General features: G+C 33.7%; 1 pseudogene; it reads right to left on the bottom strand.

Moving 5' to 3' along the window:
* Window positions 1-10,783: 10,783 nt before the first annotated feature.
* LOC149229609 (monofunctional pimaradiene synthase pseudogene) lies at window positions 10,784-20,290 on the bottom strand (annotated as a pseudogene).
* Between the last annotated feature and the right edge of the window lie 1,890 nt (window positions 20,291-22,180).

Below are 22,180 nucleotides of genomic sequence, written 5' to 3'. Positions count from 1 at the left end.
ATCTCCACAACAAACTCTTCATTTCATATTGCACAAAATATCATTTTCATGTAATATGGTGCATTTTACCCATAATTGGAAAAATAGTGCAACACATATTATACTAAATCTTTCCTCATGACACACAATGTTTCACACTAAAAAATAATTTTATCAATATGTCTTACATCATATCTTTTTAAAACTTTTCTTCATTGCTGCAAATGAAAAAATCCTAAAGTTTCCATGATACAATCAAGTAATCTAATACAACCATGTCATCTATAATAGGAATTGTGTAATCATGTTACATTTTGGAGTTTTTGGCTAGAATGTGGGGAAATTGTTTTCCCCAAATCTTCATTTTTGTTATTTAAAATGGGTTTTTGACTACATACATAGATTCAACACCTTAAAAAACCCCTTAAAACAATTTGATTGTGGAGAGCTTACAACTCAAACTTGTAATTGCAATAAATCCTTGTAAAATTATAAACAAATTAAAGAAGAAAATAGACCACAAAATTTTTAAAAACATAAAGCAAATATACTACTACATCCATAATATATAACACCAATAAAATTTTGATCTTTTACATGGTTACTTTTCAATTTACCTATCACATTAAACATAGAGCAAATATATTACTACATCCATAATACACACCACCAATAAACTTTTTGATCTTTCACCTGCTTATTTTTCGATTTACCTATCACATTTAATGTTACGATGATTCTACACATTAAAATGATATGGATTGTGTAAAATGAATCGGGTTCCCTATATTAATTTTTGGTTTAAAAATCTGTGTACCTCATCGGGACAATATATCAATGGTCAACTCTAGATTACAATATAATAATTATAATAATTATTATGTATATATGCAATAATAATTATTATACTATTAATATATTCATGTATTGATATTAATGTATTTATTGTTTAAAAATTATTTATTGTCTATAATGTAGTGATATAAATGTGTTATTATTAATGTGTTGATGATTTATCATGTTTTAATGTTTTATATTGTATTATTATTAATGTATTCATATTAATGTTTTTTCTACTGGTGTCTTAATGGTTTACAATATGATTCTTATATTGATTATTATTATTTTGTATTATAACATTATTTACGTTTATAATATTGATGTCATCGATTTAGGGCTTAGGGTTTTACAATATTTAATATGACATATATTCTCTCATTTTCAAAACCAATCATCATCAACGTTGTCGAACATTGTGTTATAACGAAGATTGTCTTCAAATGAAAACCGTAATCAACCATGGTGAATCATGGTTAACCATGGTCTCACACTGCATTGTAACAAATATTGTCTCAATATGAAAATCAGTGATGATTAAGTATGGTCATTGATATTTATATTTCGATTTATAATATTTATCTTGGGGTTTAAACAACTTGGGTTTATAATATTAATCCATTGGGGTTAAAATATCAATCCTTTCTCTTTTTAATATTGATCCCTTGCAATTTTTAATCCCTTAGGTTTATGATATTTTTCTCTTGGGTTTATAATATTAAACTCTTGGGTTTATTTGTTCATTGAGTTTATAATATTAATAATTCATTTTCTTTATCATTTTATCCCTTGGGTTTATTAATCCCTTGACTTTAAAATATTAATCGCTACGGTTTATTAATCATTTAGGTTTTTAATATTAGTTTGTTGGGTTTATTAATCATTTGTTTTTATAATATTAATGAATTGGGTTTATAATATTAAAAATGCATCATGTTTATTCATCCCTTGAATTTGTAATAATAATAATCCCTTGGATTTATAATAATAATAATCCCGTCGATATATTAAACCCTGACATTAAGTGTTTAATCCATTGGGTTTATAATATTTATCCCTTTAGTTTATTTATTCTTTTGGTTTATAATTCTAACAATCTCTAAGGTATATTGATCACTTGGGTTTATAATATTAATAATCATGCGTGTTTATCAATCCTTTATTTTTAGAATAGTAATTCCTATGCTTTATTAATCTCTTGTGTTTGTAATATCAATCCCTTGTGCTTCTTGATCTCTTAGGTTTTTAATATGTATCCCTTGGGTTCACTTATTCTTTGGGTTTATAATATTAAACTGTTGGGTTTATTAGTTCCTTAGGTTTATAATATTAATAATCCCTTTGGTTTATTAATCCCTTGAGTTTAAAATATTAAGTCTTAGGCTTTATTAATCTCTTCAATTTTTATATTAGTTTGTTGGGTTAATTAATTCCTCGAGTTTATTAATCGCTTGGATTTATTAATCCTTTTTGTTTATAATATTATTTTGTTGGGTTTACTATTTCCTTGGGTTTGTAATATTAAATGCTTAGGTTTATTTGTTCTTTAAGTTTATAATATTAATAATTCCTTGGGTTTATCATTTAATCCCTTGGGTTTATTAATCCACAATATTAAGGTTTAAATAATAGTCCTAAGGTTTAATCTTAATCCCTTAGGTTTACAATGTTTGTCCCTTTAGTTCATTAACCTGCTAGGTTTATAATATTAACAATCCCTAGCATTTATTGATCCATTGGGTTTATAATATTCATAGTCATGTCGATTTATCAATCCTTTGGGTTTAAAATATTAATTCCTAGGATTTATTAATCCCTTCTATTTTCAATACTGATCGCTTGCAATTTTTCATCCCTTGGGTTTGTAATACTTTTCCTTGGGTTTACTAATTCCTTGGGTATATAATATCAAATGATTGGGTTTTTTCATTTTTCAAGTTTATAATATTAATAATTCCTTTGGTTTTATTGATTCCTTGGGTATATTGATCTCTTGCATTTATTAATCATTATTTTTTATAAGATTAATTCCATGGGTTTGTAATATTAAGAATTCCTTGGGTTTATTTATCTATGTGTTCAAATTCATAGGGTTTAATATTATTCAACAATGGTCAACAATAAATGTAATGATCCTAAATAGGAATACAAATGATAACAAGAAAATAATATATGCAACAAATTACAAAAATAAAATATTCAGAAAACACCCATATAAAGTTGCAAATCAAGAACTTCTGAGCCATTTTATTTAATTTCTGCAAGCCAAATACAATATATGATGGAATGGTGCACTTGGGCTTGTCACAATGGATAAGCAGGACCAAACCCAGTTAGGCAAATGGCTGAGGTAAAGGCCACCCAGCTGCTGCCCCAATCTACATTGCGCTGCCTAGAAAACTAGTGCTCTACTAAAGTTAAAATGGCTAGAAAGTGCACTATAATTGCCCAGACATTTATATTCTTTTAACCCCAGACTCATTGGACAAAACCTAGAAAAAGACAGAAGGTATTTTGGCTAGTTTTAACTTCCGAATTTTGACCCCCTTGGAGCCTCCCATTAGCTATAGTTACAAAATTCGGATGGCTAGAAACTGGTTGTAAATCCACTAGAAAAACTCCTCCAAAATGTTGAGTTTACCCCTGCTATCCAATCCCTTACTTCACGCATGATCTCTTGGCCCAAATCAGCTACTCCCAAGCACCACGAAAATATGTTTAGTGGCTTCTGCGCTATCCCTCGGGCCATCAGTTCAACTTGATGGAATGTTGGATCAACTAGTTGTAAAACCAGAAAGAACGCTAGTCTAATTTTGCTACCTCAACTCCCCATCTCTCGGACAAGCAATCAAATCTCTACTTGCCTCAATCTCCCTCTGCGTGTTTCCTAGCTACCGAGAAATACGCACTCCTTGCTTTGCGCTGGCTGTTGGTGTATGTCACTGCTCTGGAACTCCTGAACATTCTTATGGAACAACCTCCCTAGGGCAGAAACAGATGGTCCTCGGAAGCAGAGGTTGAACCTCCCGCTTGAGAGACTTGTGGCAAAACAACTAGTAGACTCACTAAACATCAAAGTGAATAGATGAGTAGTTGTTTTCAAATGTCAAAGATACCAAATGGAGGCTTGTGAGCTCTATTTATAATTGCTAGTCCTCTCCCTTAGTGGTCCCCACTTTCCACTAATAAAATATTACTTTTTCGCCATTATTCATTAAAATAATAATTTCCACCTTTCTACTAGAAAATAATATTTTCTCCTTTTTATTTAATATCACCAAAAATTGGAAAAACTCATTGGTGAATTTTGCACTCACAAAAATTGGGAACATTACAATAAACAACCATGTTCAACCATGGTCCAATGTCACATTGTGACAAGGATTATCTCAATATGAAAATCAACCAGGTTAAACCAAGTTTATTTTAGTATTTTTAATGTTTATCTAAGGATTTTTATACCTTAGGTTTATAATATTACTCCCTTGGGTTTATTATTCCTTTGGTTTTACAATATCAATCTCTTGGGTTTATTACTCCCTTAGGTTCATAATATCAATCATGGTTAACCATTTTGAATCATAGCCAACCATGATCAACCATGTTTGAATGTCGCATTGTGACAAGGATTGTCTCACCATGAAAATAAATAATGTTTATTTTAGTGTTTATAATATTTATATTAGGGTTTACCAATGTTGGGTTTATAATATTAGTCCCTTGGGATTAATATTATTCCCTTCGGTTCATAATCCCTTAGGGTTGGTATTAATCCCTTGGGTTCATAATATCAATCCCTTGGGTTTATTATTGACTTGGGTATATAATATCAATCATGGTCAACCATAACCAACCATGTTCAACCGTGGTCAATTATGGTTGGATCTCACATTATGACAAAAATTGTCTACATACAAAAGCCATGGAAAATCATGGTCAAACATGGTCAGCCATGGTTGATGATGGTCAACCGTGTATTATACAATCAAACATGGTCAACCATGGTCAATCATGGTCAAACATGTTTGAACATCACATTATGGAAAAAAATTGTCTCAATAGGAAAATCAATCAAGATCCAGTGTCGCATTGTGACAAAGATTGTCTCGATCTGAAAATTAACCATAGTCAACCATGCTCCAACATGGCATTGTGATAAGGTTGTCTCAATATCAAAAATGATCAACCATGGTCCAACGTTGCATTGTGACAAAGATTGTATGGATATGAAAATTAACCATGGTCAACCATGGTCCAACATAGCATTGTGATAAGGATTGTCTCAATATGAAAATCAACCATGGTCAATCATGTTTATTTTAGTGTTTATAATATGTATCTTAGGTTCTGTATAATACGTTGGGTTTATAATATTAGTCCCTTGGGTTTAATCTTATTCCCTTAGGTTCATAATCCCTTGGGGTTTTAGTATTAATCCCTTGGGTTTATAATATCAATCCATTGGGTTTATAATATTAATCATGGTAAACCATGGTCAATCATAGCCAACCATGTTCAACCATGGTCAAACCATATGGATATGGAAATCAACCATGGTCAACCATGGTCCAACATTGTGTTCTGACAAAGATTATCTCGATATGAAAATCAATCATGGTCAACCATGGTTAACCATGGTCCAACATTGCATTGTGATAAGGATTGTCTCTATATGGAAATCAACCATGGTCAACCATGTTTATTTTAGGGTTTATAATATTCATGTTAGGGTTTATATACCTTGGGTTTATAATTTTTATCCCTTAGGTTTATTATTTCCTTGGGTTTATAATATCAATCCCTTTGGTTTATTGATGTAAGTGTTCATATTCCTAGGGTTTAATATTATTCAACAATGGTCAACCATAATCAACCATGGCCAACCATGGTCCAATGTCACATTGTGAAAAGGATTGTCTCAATATGAAAAGCAAATGTGCTCAACCATGTTTATTCTAGTATTGTTATTATTTATCTTAGGGTTTTTACCTTGACTTTATAATATTAGTCACTTGGGTTTAATATTATTCCCTTAGGTTCATAATCCCTTGGGTTTATTGTTCCTTTGGGTTTATAATATCAATCACTTGGGTTTATTATTCCCCAGTCAACCATGCTTTATTATGATGTCAACCATGGTCCAACATCGAATTGTGATAAGGATTGTCTCGATATGTTCAAAATCAATGATGGTCAATCATGTTTATTTTAGTGTTTATAATATTTATCTTAAGGTTTATATATGTTGGGTTTATAATAATAGTCCCTTGGGTTTAATATTATTCCCTTGGGTTCATAATCCCTTGGGGCTTTAGTATTTTTCCCTTGGGTTCATAATCCCTTGCGGTTTTACTATTAATCCCTAGGGTTTATAATATCCATCAGTTGGGTTTATAATATTAATGATTGTTAATTATGGTCAATCATAACCAACCATGTTCAACCATTGCCAAACAAGGCTTCATATGAAAATCAATCATGGTCAACCATGGTTAACCATGGTCCAACCTTGCATTGTGACAAGGATTGTCTTTATATGGAAATCAGCCATGGTCAACAATGTTTATTTTAGGGTTTATAATATTGATGTTAGGGTTTATATACCTTGGGTTTATAATTGTTATCCCTTCGGTTTATTATTCCCTTGGGTTTAAAATATATATCCCTTGGGTTTATTGATCTAAGGGTTCATATTCCTAGGGTTTAATATTATTCAATAACGGTTAACCATAATCAACCATGGTCAACCATTATACAATGTCGCATTGTGACAATGATTGTCTCGATATGAAAATTAATCATGCTCAACCATGTTTATTTTAGTATTTTTAATATTAATCTTACTGTTTTTATATCTTGGGTTGATAATATTAGTCCCTTTGGTTAATATTATTCCCTTTGGTTTATTTTTCCCTTGGGTTCATAATATCAATCCATTGGGTTTATTATTAACTTGGTTTTATAATATCAATCATGGTCAACCATGGTCAACCATAACCAACCATTGCCAGCCATGTTTTATAGAATCAAACATGTTCAATCTTTGGTTTTTTGTATTAATCCCAATAGTTTGTTATTCCTTTGGGTCAAACATGGTGAATCATAGTCAACCAAGGTCCAACGTCACATTGTGACAAAGAATTAATTATTATTATTAAGTATTATTATGTAAAAATGAATTAATTATTATTATTATTATTTAATTAATTTATATTCATACTATTATTATTTAACAGTATTTAATTAAAAGACTATTATTATTATTTAACAATAAGTAATTATTATTATTATTATTATTATAAAATAAAATAAAATAAAATAAAAATATTTATATTTTTTCTAAAAACAATAGTAATTTTCTTATTTTATTTTAAAAAATAAGTAATTATTTATTTACATTTTATAAAAATGAGTAATTATTATTATTATTATTATTATTATTATTATTATTATATCAGTTGTTTCTGTCATAGAGAAATAAAGCCTTATATCCAATGAAATGTAGTTGAATTCTGGTTGAGTTAGCCGGTGCCTCCTAGTTAGGGTAGGGTTCAACAAGAAAATAATAAGCTGGTAGGGGCGCAGTTCCGGAAGGTGTTACCATCCTCAACTAGCTAAACATATGCTATATGGAAGCTTTCACTCAGCCTGAACATGGGTGAATGGATGGTAGAAGCCAATCTGAAGACTGTTTCTTATGCTATTGGTTCAGTAACTATAGTTCACCCACGGTCAGTAAGGAGTATAACCTGATGCTCTTCTCTCCAATCATTACCGGTTGATCGAGAGCTCGATCGGGTATATCAACTACATTTACTAAAATAATTATTGTTGTTAGATCTAAGAATTTTTTGATCTATAATGTAGAAATAAGTCTTTTGGATTAATCACATTGTTAAGATTTGGTCTACGTTTCGAACAAACTAATGTGGTTCATCCTTAGGACAAGGTGAGAAATCCATTGATCATAAGGAATAAATTGTAAGGATGCAACATTGCCCAGAGTTGGCCATTAAAAATTAGTTGTTGGTGGATTAGTTAGTAGGTAAAGAAATTAATTATTTTGGGATTAGAGGTAAGGAAAAATATTCTATATTTAGTTAAAAATAGTTGTTAAATAAAAATAGAGAGTCAATATTATGGATTGATGTAGATAACATTGTGTTTGTTATGGGTTGACTTATTCATATTAGAAAGCTAGTTGTTTGGAAAAAATATTTAATCCAAAATAATTCATTAATAGTTATTAATAACATTAATTTTGGATTATTTAATAATAATATCATGTTTAAATTATCTAATAGAGGGGCACTTAAATCCATAAAAAAGGAATCCAAAATAAATTAAAACAAATTAGAGTCAAAGGAAAACTGAAAATTTTGTAATGTAAAAAAAAATAGATAGAAAATAAAATAATAGAAAAATTTTGATAATAATAAAAATAAAATAGGGGATAAAGACAAAAAAAAAAATTGATAATAATAAAAATAAAATAGGGGATAAAAAAAATTGATATAAAAATAAATAAAAAGATAGAAAATAAAAGAAAATGAAAATAGAAAAAAATTGATAATAAAAATAAAAATAGGGGAAAAAAATAATAATAAATAAATAAATAAAAATTGATAAAAATAAAAATAGGGGAACTAGGCAGAAACATAAGAAAATAAACCAAAAATAAAAGAAGAGAAGAAAGGATAAAAAAGAATGATGAATTATGATGAGAGAGCTAGAATCCAACGCTTACTCAATTTCCAACCATCATCCATATTAAGATTTTTGGCCTGCCTTTCAATCTCAATTGCCTCCCTAACATTCCTCTGGTGGAAATTATATATCTTAGCATAACTTTGGATTCTTCAATGTAGACATGGTGCTTCAATTTTTTTGCATGCTTAGCTAAGGTTGAAGAGCGGGAGTGATTGTGTCTGATGTCTGTTGCATGTTCATTGATCCTCTGTTTAATAGATCTACCTGTTTCTCCAATGTAGGGGATACCACAGGAGCAGGGACCAAGGTAGACCCCTTTTGAAGCCTTAGGGTCAATAGAGTCTTTAACAGATCTAAGAGAATTTCTAATGGTATTGAGAGGCTTGAATAAAGAAGATACATTAATATTCTTGAGGATATGGGAAATCCTATCAATGGTTCCTTGGATATATGGAAGATGAACCTTAGAGATAAGTTCCTCACAAGAAGATTTAACTCTAGGCATTTTACATACCTTGTGAAAGGCCTTGAGGCTTTGAGATTTGTTATACCCATTATTTCTGAAAACTTCAAGAAGATGGGATTTCTCCTTTTCGAGGTGGCTATCATCAGAGACTTTTAGAGCACGGGTAGCAAGAGTGCTGAGAACCTCGAATTTCTGAGCTAGGAAATGATTGGAATTGGCATGGGGATACTATTCTGTGTGAGTATTTTTCTGAAATACTTGGTGACAAATGGAACCATCATCCATCCTCAAAAGGAGAATGTCAAGAAATGGAAGGCACCCATCCACCTCAACTTCCTTCGTGAAGTTGATGGAGTCATATAGATAATTAAGGTGGTTGAGAAACAGGTCGAGTTTCTCCCGACAATGAGGCCAGATGACATAGGTATCATCAACAAACCTCTTCCACTTTTTAGGACAAAATTGAGCAGTCGCTAAGGCCCTGGCCTCAAAATATTCCATAAACAAGTAAGTGATGATAGGGGAAAGAGGGAAGCCCATCGCCACACCACATGTTTTCTCATAAAACTCACCTTGGAAACTAAAGAAAGTCGAGGTGAGGCAGAGACCAACCAAATTGGCAATGTCTTTGTGAGTGATGTGATTTATGATATCAGTGGCTTCTTGGATGGGGATTTTGGTGTATAAGCAAACAACGTCAAAACTAACTAGTAAATTACCCGATTCCAATTTGATATCTCTCCATTCTTGAACAAAGGAAGCAGAAAGTCTTATTTCTATAATTATTGTTATTAAAAATATTATTGTTAATATTTTTAATATTATCAATTAATGTTATTATTATATAATAATAATTATATTATATTATTCTATTCTAATGATATATTATATTTATTAGTATTATTATTATTATAACAATATATTATTATTATTAATTAATATTACTAATTGAGTTAATATTATTATTATAATATTAATATAATAATCATAAATATATAAGAATATGGTTGTTATTATTTATATAGTTATTAATTATTACAAATAGTTGTTTTCTAAAAAAAATACACATAATAATTATTAATGTAGTTGATATACTTCGATAGGCTTCTATCAATCACATTGGAAAATGTGATTGTATATATACTTCATATACGTCTATTGGCTTATATCAACCACATTAGTAAATATAATTGTGCTTTAATTTTTACCCTCGTTACTTTTCCATTTACCTATCACATTAAACATAAAGCAAATACACTGCTACATCCATAATATATACCACCAATAAACTTTTTCATATAGACTTTGTAAAATGAATCTGATTCCCTATATTAATTTTTGGTTTTAAAATTTGTGTACCTCATCGACACGATATATCAATGGTCAACTCTAGATTGCTACATCCATAATATATACCACAAATAAACTTTATGGATTGTGTAAATGAATTTGGTTCTCTATATTAATTTTTGGTTTTAAAATCTATGTACCTCATCGACACGATATATCAATTGTCAAATCTAGATTGCAATCATAAAAATGGCTGGTCACCTAATTATTTACAAATAACTTTTTCCCATAACGATTCTCATCATGATCTTCCGCTATGAGTGATAAACAATTTGTCTTTAACATACAATGAAATTTAATTTGGCAACCATGAATTTCATCGTCGGCATGAGAAAGAGAAAAAAGGAAAAAGAATTTGGTTATAACAACTGTTGATCAACAAGCGCATGCGTTACTACACCGTGAATAGAACACCACACACCTTTATTTGAATAATTTATTCTACGCAACTAGTTCGAAGAGGATCTTTTTGACATGTTCTTTAATACTCGTTTGTGAAAGTGTTAAACTGACCTCTTCCGCGTAAAACAGTTGCATTGATCTAGCACTGTAAAAAATGATTCTCCTACAATTGTCTGGCACGTTTTTTGTGTTCAGGAATTCACACTTCAAATCTGCTAGGGCGTTTTCCATGAGACTATAAATATTTTCGAGAGATTCTTCCTCTGACAATTTGGGATGGTCCTTCATGTAACACTGTAGGGCAAAAGCCACCTCTCCTCGACTTCTCTCCGCTTACAAATAATTAGCAACCGTTCAAAACATAGACCCTACATTAGATTACAAGAGATTGAGTACCCGGCCTAGTAACTTTTGATATCGTTCACCAAACACCCTGTCAAGCACATGAGATATACAAATTTGGATCGGTAACCAATTTCAGAGAGTATGTGATCTGTAAGAACCTCTCCAATAAAAAGAACACCAATCAGAACGATAGTTACCAGTGGTATTGACACATTAGTAGTCTCTATGTATTCATCGAAGGACGGCACATATTCAGCTTCAGACCATTCTATTTCTTTCGTATATGCTTCAAGTTGGATCTCCCACTACCATATATTATATGAACCATAAATTCATTGCCCGTATTTAATTGTATCTTTGTAGAAAATAAAAAAAAGCTTGTATAACGTTAAAATTGTTTAACATAGTACTTACTAAGTGGAGTATATTCTAAAACTGTTTCTGCTTGGTTAAGAGTATATTCTAAAACTGTTTCTGCTTGGTTAAGAGCTCCTCTTCTTGGACCTGCTCCCTTACCGACCACCAGTGGGTTATTTCAGGTAGCTTGGTTTTCCTTGATAACAGTGATGCGTCAACCCACATTCGTGGATAGCAGCCAGAGATGGCTGTCCTCACTGTTGGTTTGACAACTGAGTTTGATAGGTTTTTGCTGTCCTCACTGTTGTTTTGATAACTGAGTTTGATAGGTTTTTCCACCTTTGAAAAAAAAAATAAAAAAATGCCGAATATAGCCTAGCACGTCATGCCCGTCTCTTGCAGCCTTCTTCCACTATTTCATTTACCAGATTGTATCAGGAAGCATATTTTAATGTGGTCTTCCATCACGTCATGCCCCTGTCTCTTGCAGCCTTCTTCCACTATTTCATTTACCAGATTGTATAGATCCAGGAAGCATATTTTAATGTGGTCTTCCATTCGGTCTAACGGAGAGTGATCCTATCTATAACAAAGGCGAAGAATAGGCATGAATACATAGTTTAGCAGCCAGAGTAATTGCAGAAACTTTCATTTACTTTTAGATCAAAAGAGATTTAATATATTAAATCTCCACCTTTTAACGGCTTCTGTGAATAGCCTGATGTCTTCTATAGATCCATGAGCGTCATATAGGTCGCCTAAAATGATAGCGCAGGTGGTAGATTTGGTAAAGGCGGCTCTACACGAAGCTAGCTCTGGTTCAAACATAGAAGAGGACATTTAGAAAAATATTTCAACGACACGATCACGTGTGAAACTGAGCTCTGCAAAACCCGATGATTTCCACCACCTTTGAACAATGCGAGATACAGTAGCTTAGCTTATACTCACATGAATGAAACATTGAATAAAAAAGTAAGTAAGATAGGCTTAAATGATTGAAACGTTGAATTAAACAATACTAGCAACTTCGAATATATATTAAAATACAAATGGTTTACTATTTAGCATGCTGAAACCAATATTGGGTTCAACGGTATTATATTGGACACAAATATTATAAATTTTACAATCTTACCTATACATGGTTTTCCCAAGCCAAACATCGTTTGCCTCGTAATTTTCAATGTAGCTTCTGGCCTCCAGACTTGGTAAACTCCTAAGCCATGCATATTTGAGGGTGCACTACACCTGCAAATAAGATTACATATATAAATATATACTCATTGATGTCAGGTTGAGTTAGCAGCAAGACTGAGATGTTAAAAGAGCCGGCAAATACTATATACCTCTCCCCGAGTGTTCTCATCCACATTTTCCAAACCCCTCCAAAGATATCTTTGGGTGGAGAGTTTTTCTTCTTCCATGACTGTTTCTCCTGGAAATGATTGACTTTTAACGTCTTTTACTCCTCTCTCTGTTTGACCGGAGAAGCGAAAGAACCCGCCATACTCATCTCTAAAAGTTTTTAAAACATCTTCCAAGAATGATGGTGGCAGATGATTCAACGAAATGAAAAAACTCAAATCTTTCACTGTTGGCACAGTTTACAGCTAAAACTTAGCTCTTCGTGTCAACATTTTCATTACCTAAGGATACATTGTATCCATGCAGTCTTAACATTTGAAGTCCCATGGCCATAACATAAATATCAGCAACAAGATTTTCCCTAGCCCATCCAACGCCTCCTTCGTCCCAATGGCTGTGCATCAATTTCAAATATTACTACCATAGATTTATCTTAAACATCTATCTAATATGAATTTAGAAAGATCCAATTTTTTCACCCTCAAAATTTTTTTATGAGTGAATAATATTTAAATGTTTTATATAGTTATTTAATTTTTTTACTTTTCGATTTTAAAAAAATAAATATTTTAGTCTTCATAAACAAAATTTCAACTTAAATTACATCATACTGAGCTCTAAAATAAGCCTCTAAGCTCAATTAAATCAAGGCACTAATGAGCTGATGAAGAAGTGAAGCATATAAAACACTACAAATTATGAGATTCTATAGTTTCTCTCAAAACTAATAAACTAAATAAAAACAAATAAGCATACCTTGCCAAATTTACAACCTATAAATAAACAAATGACATCATATTAATTGATGGAAATTTGACTATGAGGATATAAAATGGTGACTTCTTTGACATTAGAAAATTTGATGATAATGTGAGTATCTGATGACAGTGGCTTTTCCTCCAACCCATAAGTATTTTTATCTTGTTGACTTTCCCTAAGCTTATTCATCAATCTTAATTGGTCATTTTCATATTGAAGTTGTCGGTTTCTATGGTCTAGATAGGGAACAATAATAGTATAATGTTGTTGCCAATACATACTTTGAGTAAATACATCATTATCATCCTTGTGTTGACAATGGCTATCACAGTTATCATCATCCTTATGAGTTGGAGTATTATTATAAAAAAATTAAAAGAAATGATTTGCTTGGGGCTTATTTTTCTTCAATACGGGCTTGTCTATGAACACTAGCACACATGAACACTATGATTTTTTAGGTGGAAACCCAATGTGAGTAAAAACCACCATTGTTGTCATCTCAGTCTTCAATCTTCTTATTATAAAAAGTGTTTACAAGTTTTGCACTGGTGCAAAATTTTTCCAGTACGCAGGCATCTACTTGTTAAAGGCTACAACCTTCACTCATTTTCAACCTTCTACTGGAAGGGAGCTCCAACCAACTAGCTCTTGTACTAGCTGATATGTTTACTAGTACGTAGGTGTCAACCTACAAAAGGCTACAACCTTTACTCATTCTCCAATTGCTACTGGAAGGGAGCTACAACCCCCTAGCTCTTGTACTGGCATAAACTTGTACCAATACATAGGCGCCAGCCTACAAAAGGCTACCCCCTCCACTCTTCCTCCACGGACCACGTTTTATAAATTTTCAGACTCAATACTCCTCATACACGTCAACACAATATGTAGGTCACGTTTCATCAAATGTTCATAATGGACCCATCAGTAACATTGAACATCAAAATCGATCACCATAACTGTAGTACAACCATCAAATACAATTACATCAACGAATCACTAAAACCCATCAACTCTGAAGCAAAACACATTTAATCAATTTGAAGAGTCAGATCATTGTCGCCATAACACAGAGTTGAACCCAGAACACTGCATCAACAACCAGAACCAACTGCAACCTCAAAAATCATATGTCAGAATGTATGCGCTACTTCAATGAGGACAATCTGCATGTATAAACTACTTTTTGTAATCCAACCTGCGTATACCTCTAAAGATATTAAATCATAAAACTTATCAACCAAAACTTGTACTACCCAAAGACATTTTGAAGATCTACTATCATATTACAGAGTTCTAAACAGATAGCAGCAAAGGGCACCCTTCTTACTCAATCAATCAGTCAGCCAGACTCAATCGCCTTATACATTCAGTTTTACTTCAGATCTAATGAAGATATCATTAACAAATAGTAGTAAAACAACAACATTGATAGATAGATTAGTCATTTCTGAACAAGAATCCCTTCCTCTGCATACGCTACTTGGAAGTGTCGAACCTGCGTGTATACGCTCCTTCACCGAGGTGAACCTGCGTGTATACGCTCCTTCACCGAGGTGAACCTGCGTATAGATTTACAAATAATGAATTTTAACTTCGCAACTTTTCAAGACTTTAGATATACCTAGATCATAGCATTTAAATGATAAAACATGCATTAGCACTTCAATCTAGTCTATCCATTATCAGATCATACAATGATAAGTCATTTCAGATCTCATGATCCTGATCCAACATTGTATCCAAGGCCGCATGAGATGTTTCAGATCATAACCATAATCCTTACAACACAAAATATACTTCACATAGAAGTATTTATGAAAAACCCTTTCACTTGCACATTTAGCCCTTTGATCTTCTCCTCCTTATATACTTAGAGACTTTGTCAATACTATGCAGCAAAACAACACTTAGAACCTATGGTATTCTTAGACAAGATAAAGTAACCGTTAATCCGTTGAATATTGTGGGTTAGTACCATGGTATGGACCCTTCGTATTCTTTAACCTTAATTTTCCATCCCATATGCGCTTTTCCTTCTGTGAAATTGCATGCATACATATAAGCTCCTTTTATTCTATGTACCCTCATGTATACACTACTTGGACTAGGTTAAACAGTTTATATATCTTAAAACACTCTCTTTCCTCAATTTCTTGATTTTTGATCTGTAATCCTTTGTCCCATCATCCCGTTCTTCTGTACCATTACTCTATTACCTCTAAATAGACTTGTTACAATGGGAGTTTCCCTTTATCATTTCTAAACTAACCTGTATGTGGGTTTTTATCAAGGACAACAAATGTACCATAATGCCAACATGGGTTGTATGTTTTTTCTTAATTCCGGATTGAGATTCAGGACCTGGCTAATTATTTTCTTCCTTCTGTGTAGAATTAGAATGGAGATTATGGTTTGAGAGGGTTGACTCATCCTCATATTTGAATTCGAGTTACATTTCGATGTGTTGAAACTTCATTTTATTTACCATGCTTCGCATTACACAAGCAGTTGTCAAAATGATATTTCTGAACATATTTTCATCACATTAATACTACATATGTAAATGGGATAAATGGGAAAATTCATTAAGGCCAAAATCATCAACGCTATCAGAATCAGCAGGTTCTGAGTTCTTTGTTCTAGAACAGGGTGAAACCCCACAATGGTTTTCTTGTCTATCATTAACCTGAAGTTTTTTTAAATCATTCCTACATTGGAGGGATTCCAAGGAATCCCTAGATTTAGCCAAATAACGTTTAACCAACATTCAAATTAACCCATGATGAAATGAGGATCGCTCAATCTTCTTGCAACAATCTTTTAAGTAAATAAAATGGTAGATTTAGCTTAAAGCGAGGAAACGCCATTAACAGGTGGAAATGATACAGAAAAAGTTCCTAACAAAATAAAGAAAATATTGGCATTTGGTTTTAAGAGACTGAACAGGCATACCTTTCACGTTATAAGTGTAGTTAACAAAGAATCCTCATTAAAGTTTGTTCCTTTTTCTTTTGCAATTCGTTATACAAATTTTTCTTGTAAATACATTCATATTTCAGCACTATCAATTAATGTGAATCACCATTGAATTGAGTTCCTTTTATTTTTGTGATTCATCATGCAATCCTTCCTCATTAATCACAAAATATCTCTTTCTAAAGCTCAAAACATCTAAAATAGGAAGGAAGCCTAATGGAATCCCCTAGTTCCATATAAATGTGATTCTAATTCTGGTGTCAAGAATGATGATCTTCTATGAACCTATTTACCATCAAAATAATGACGAATCACCATTAATATGAATCATATCAATTAATGTGAATCACCATTGAAGTCAGTTCCTTTTCTTTTTGTGATCCATCACACAATCCTTCCTCATTAATCACAAAATATCTCTTTCTAAAACTCAAAACATCTAAAATAGGAAAGAAGCCTAATGGAATCCCCTGGTTCCATATAAACTTGATTCTAAGTATGGTGTTAAGAATGATGATCTTCTATGAATCTATTTACCATTAAAGGAATGATGATCTTCTATGAACCTATTTACCATCAAAAGTATCATAAACTTTGTTGCTTATTAGACTAGTTTGCAATAACCATACTACTGTAATTTATAAAAGTTGTGCTGAACACGGTTTTTTCACGTATTTTCATTTTTTAATATGGTTCTAATCAAAAGTATTCAAAGTGGGTATTAGTTGGATGCAAAATTCAAGGTGTCTACACTAAAAATTTGAGTGAACCTATAAGGAGATAAATAAAAAATACAATTAAACAAAATAGTTTTCTTCGTTTCCCTCCAAAATATTTAGCATTGGATATCACATCACCATATTGAATCTTATTAGTTATTTTAAAGTTGATTTTGTTAGTACATTTTTTTTTTAGGCCCATTCTTTACCTCAAAATTCCCCTAATGAACATATCTTGTAAGGGTTTTATTTTTTGTAATGTGTCACTTGAACATGAAGCTCTTCTTCATGAGACATATCACGTGTTATGAAATATATTATGTTTATGACAAGACAAAAGTTCAAATATACAAATTTTCCAAAAGAATTGGCTAAAATTTCATTCTCATGTCTTCCAAAATGATTCCTCTATGATTTTCATGCCCATCTCATTTTTACTAGCAAAAAATCACATGAGATCAATTTTTCCTTCTTCATGTGGTATGACATTTCCAAGAATTTTCCATCTTTATGATATATTGCATTGCTTGAAACTTAATTTTCAATAATCTACCTTACATCACCATAATTTTTCTTACTGTGGGATGGAAATTTTCTTTTGTCACTGTTAGGGCTCCAGGAAACTCTCCTAGGTTGTAGCTCAGAGATGTCTGGTAACATATAATCTTCAATATGGTTTTAGGAACTTATTGGGATGGATGATGGTTCGGTTCAAGCCAAATAACCACTTCTACTCTGTTTTCACTCTAGACATGCATGAACACCCTCAGACTACATGGCTTTAGACCACTAATGCTCAATATTTTGGGAATTAGGTGAATAGATGAAGAATACTAACCACACCAGTAGATGCATATAGAATGTATGATGGCTAGCTACAACTAGTAAGAAAACTTGCAAATCTAATCTATCAATGCAAAGATAAGATGACAGTTATCTTGCAGTTGATACAAAAGAAACCTGAGTGACCTACTCACTGTTACATTCAATTTACTAAAACAGAGATAAGATTAGAGTTATCTAGCATTAGGCATAGAAGATATCATGAATAAAACATTCGAGGTACATGTTTAGAATAGAGGAGAAATGGGCATTGAGCAATTAACAACAAAAGAAGCTTGCATTGCTGGAAATGAAGATGAGATGCTGCAAGTTATAGAATATCTATAGTCTCCAGAAGTTGAACCAAAACATAATTGCCAACCTCGATTACATCTTCCTTTTTTCTATTTATAGTTTTTCTTTACAATGATCCTTATCTGTTTACGGCTCGGGATGTCTTAATTGACCACCTACTGGCATTAACTGTCTCATTACGTATAATGACACAATTCTCCTTCCAACACAAAAACGGTAATTAATTCTGGTACCGGGATGTCTTGCTAGGTGGTTGGCTTGATTGTGGCAGTGCTTTCTGTTAATTAGGTTTAGTGGCATGACTGTCATGAGACTGACAGAGTCGGCCACCTTCTTCTTCGGATAATAGATAGGGAGTCGAGTATGAGGTGCATAGGTGGATGGATGTGTCAAATCGGATGGACAGAGAAGTGATAGAGAGGTGGAGGACGATCGAGAGCAATCGTGAATGAGGGCCATCGGATCAAGTGGAATGCACGGTGGAGATCGTGCGTAGGAGGCTCGAGGTCATGGTGGGAGAGGAACATGTCCGGGCCGTTAGATCTTAAGTGAACAGATCAGATGGTTATCGGGTGAAGGAGTTGCGTGGATGATAACACCCAAAGGTGGTTTGGGTTGGGTGGTTATGGTTTATATCGGGTGTTCATCAGGCGGTAAGTGGTAAACGGTAGAGTCCGCCTGATTCCATTCAGTGGATGACACATCGCAGCAGAACAGAGAGAAAAACCACATTTATCAGGAAGGTATTCCTCTCGCTAATTGCCCGTGTGATATGAGTGATAGCCATCAGATCTGGTGGGGGTGATATGACGGTGGGGAATGATCGGGCAGGTTTCATTGATTAGATGAGACGTGGACCATTCGATCAGCGGGGGAAAATCAATGGTGGAGGGACACAGAGGTACGAGGTGTCCTTGGGAAATGTGTGGAGGGTGTGTATGATGAAAAGGTAAGGTTTTGAAGGGTTTTTGGGTTAATTTGCTTGAGGCTAAGGCAAAATATGGTTTCGTCGGGATGTGAGGGTCAAGTTAGGAAATGAGCGGCATGAAATGTAAGTGGGAGAGTGATGAAAGTGGGGTAATGGCCCATGTGGGGCCCTCTTTAGGACAACAAAGCAAACTGTGTCCTTCCTTTAGCCTTCAAAATGTCAGCGCTTCATCTCAGGGCTAACACTGGCTCCTTCTGGGGATGAAATCCTCCCTGTGAGGTTTCAAGAACTCTAGACCACTACCTTTCCAGTAAGACCAAAAATCAAAACTTCCTCCTAGTGTTCCATTATGCATGGAGTTTAATTAGCATAGGTTAAAACTTTGAAAACAACATATTTACAATACCAAGGCTTAAAATCCTTAACTGAAATAAAGTTCGGAGAACAACTCATTGAATGGGCCATCAAAAACATTCCCTCCTTCCTTTGATGCATTCCTTTTGAGAAAATAGTCACCCAACTAAAAATTGACCCTTTTACCTTTCTATCAAAGGTTTCTTTCTCTTGGTCAATGTGCATATTAGCCAATTCATCAAAGACTTGCAAAATCCTACTGATTTTATCACCCACTTCAAAAACTTTCCAGCATTTGATATTATTAGGTAGAGATGGCCTATATTTCACCTCCTCTCTGCATGCTTCCAGCCTTGGATGTTTTACTTGGAATCTTTTGTACACCTGCTGAATAATAAGGTCTGATTTATACTCTGCTGTGTCATTTGTGACCAGAAAAGTTAATAGAAAAGGTGGCTCAATGCATTCTTTTGTAGGGGACACAATGAGTTCACCTGCTCCTGCAGCTTCCTTAGAGAATGCCCCTTCAAAGAACATATCCCAAATCTGTGGGCCTCCCTCCTTTGTGATCTGGCAAACTAGTTTCCTGAGTTGCATGGAAGCCAAATAATAAGGCTTGGTAATGTCAAGACCGAGCTTATCTATGACAGCCTTGGGCATTGAATTATGCCTGGCTCTAGTGTCCAGAAGGAAATTACAGAGGATTTTACCATGAATAGGTAGAGTAACATAGAATGATGGGGAGCTATCTTGACAATTTTCGATCATTGGGCTGAGGATAATAGCTAGTTGGTCATCCTGCAGATTTACAGAGTCCGTGGAAGCTTGGATGGTTCTAGGCTCAAGATCCTCAAGGATCGATTTCTTGAAGGACTCATTCTTCACTGATTCAATCAGGGACATAGGTATTCTTGGCTTCTGGATTTCTGATTGAAAACTAAAAGAAGAAGGGGACTTTTCAAGGCTTCTTACCTCTATGGCTGGAGCTTTAAGGATGATAGGATCAACTGCCGGTTACTTTTGATTATTAGCTTGTTGTTCTGCAGGGACAACAACTTTATGGATAGGAGTTTCTTTGACATTACTCATCATAGTCCTCAGAATGTATTGGTTTTGATCTACAATTTGTAGAACAACCCCACCATAACATTCTTGGCTGATCTGGCCATTGAATAACGACTTCTCATAGGCAACTTTGGTCAAAAGGGTGGCACTGCCTTTGCCTTCCATGCAGTGAATCTTATCATCTTCCTCAAACTGTTTTTCTTCCATGACTACATTCTAAAATGGGGCCTTCACCCTTTGGTCCTCATTAGCCTCTTTGTTTCTTTGCAAAATCTGCCACTTCTCATTGGCTCTTCTATATGGATTTTGATTTTGAGGAGTGAAGGTGCTAGGAACTATTCCTTTCCCGGAGTGTTTCTCAACCTTTAATTCGGAAACCTCAGAGGCTAATGACTCTATCATCTTGGCCATTTTATCGATCTTGGGATCCGAAGATGATGAAGGCTTGTGCCTCTATCTTCTTCTATCAGCATTACCTTTGAGCTTTTCTGTAGCCACAATGTTTGATTCCACTTCCAAGGCTGCATCCTGCATATCAGCCAAAGTAGCACATCGTCTCTCCCTCAACAGTAAACAGAAGTTAGAATCAAAGGCACAGGCATAAATGAGTCTAGCAGAGGTACGGGTGGGTTCAACTTCTGCTGGTATCTTGTTGTACATGTAGTTGAAACTTTTATTGAACTGAGAAAGTGACTCCCCATTTTCCCTTTTCAGGTTCCCAAACTCAGTATGGTAGTATAGCAGGTCTTTCTTATCACCCCAATGCTTTAGGAATACATCATCCAAGGCCTGAATATTAGTTATAGATATGGGGTTCAATTCTCTAAACCATTTTCTGGCCTCTCCATCTAGGCTTTGGACAAATACTCTCATCCACACATCATCTTCACTAATGTATAGATTATCAGCATAACTATAAAAGGACTCAAGATGTTCTTCAGCAGTAACCCCTTCAATCCCGGTGAACTTAGGCATGTATTTCTGATATTCTCCAACAGGCATAGCGTTCAGAGGAACAGGCAGTACTAAAGGTCCATACCTAGCAGCGATAATTCTCTCCATTTTGGTGAGTGCTTGTGGGCCTGCCATGGCTATAGTGGATTGAAGAGTACTGGCAGTCTGAATGATAGAGAGCTTAGGAGTGACTGACAGGACTAAAGGAATATGGGGGATAGGATGTGAGGTTTCCCTTGCGATTAAAGCAAAAGGAGAACCTAAAGAATAAGGAGATTTATGAATCTCTGAAAATTTTTCTTCACTGCTAGTGCTAGAGGCTATATTCTCAACACATATTTGTTATAGTCCAAGCATTACTTGCCAATATTCATAAGATTATTTAGGTTTACCTGATCCTGATTCTCCTTTCTGTGATATCTTTCTTTCCTTGATGATATTTTGAGGGCCAGGCACTGGGTCAGTTGG

This window comes from Pinus tabuliformis, chromosome J (genome assembly GCF_031772625.1).
Source record: "Pinus tabuliformis cultivar Carrire ecotype Pingquan chromosome J, CPIR1, whole genome shotgun sequence".
Lineage (NCBI taxonomy): Eukaryota > Viridiplantae > Streptophyta > Pinopsida > Pinales > Pinaceae > Pinus > Pinus tabuliformis.
Note: the sequence above shows the minus strand (reverse complement) of the source record. Positions and strands in the feature narration are given on the sequence as shown.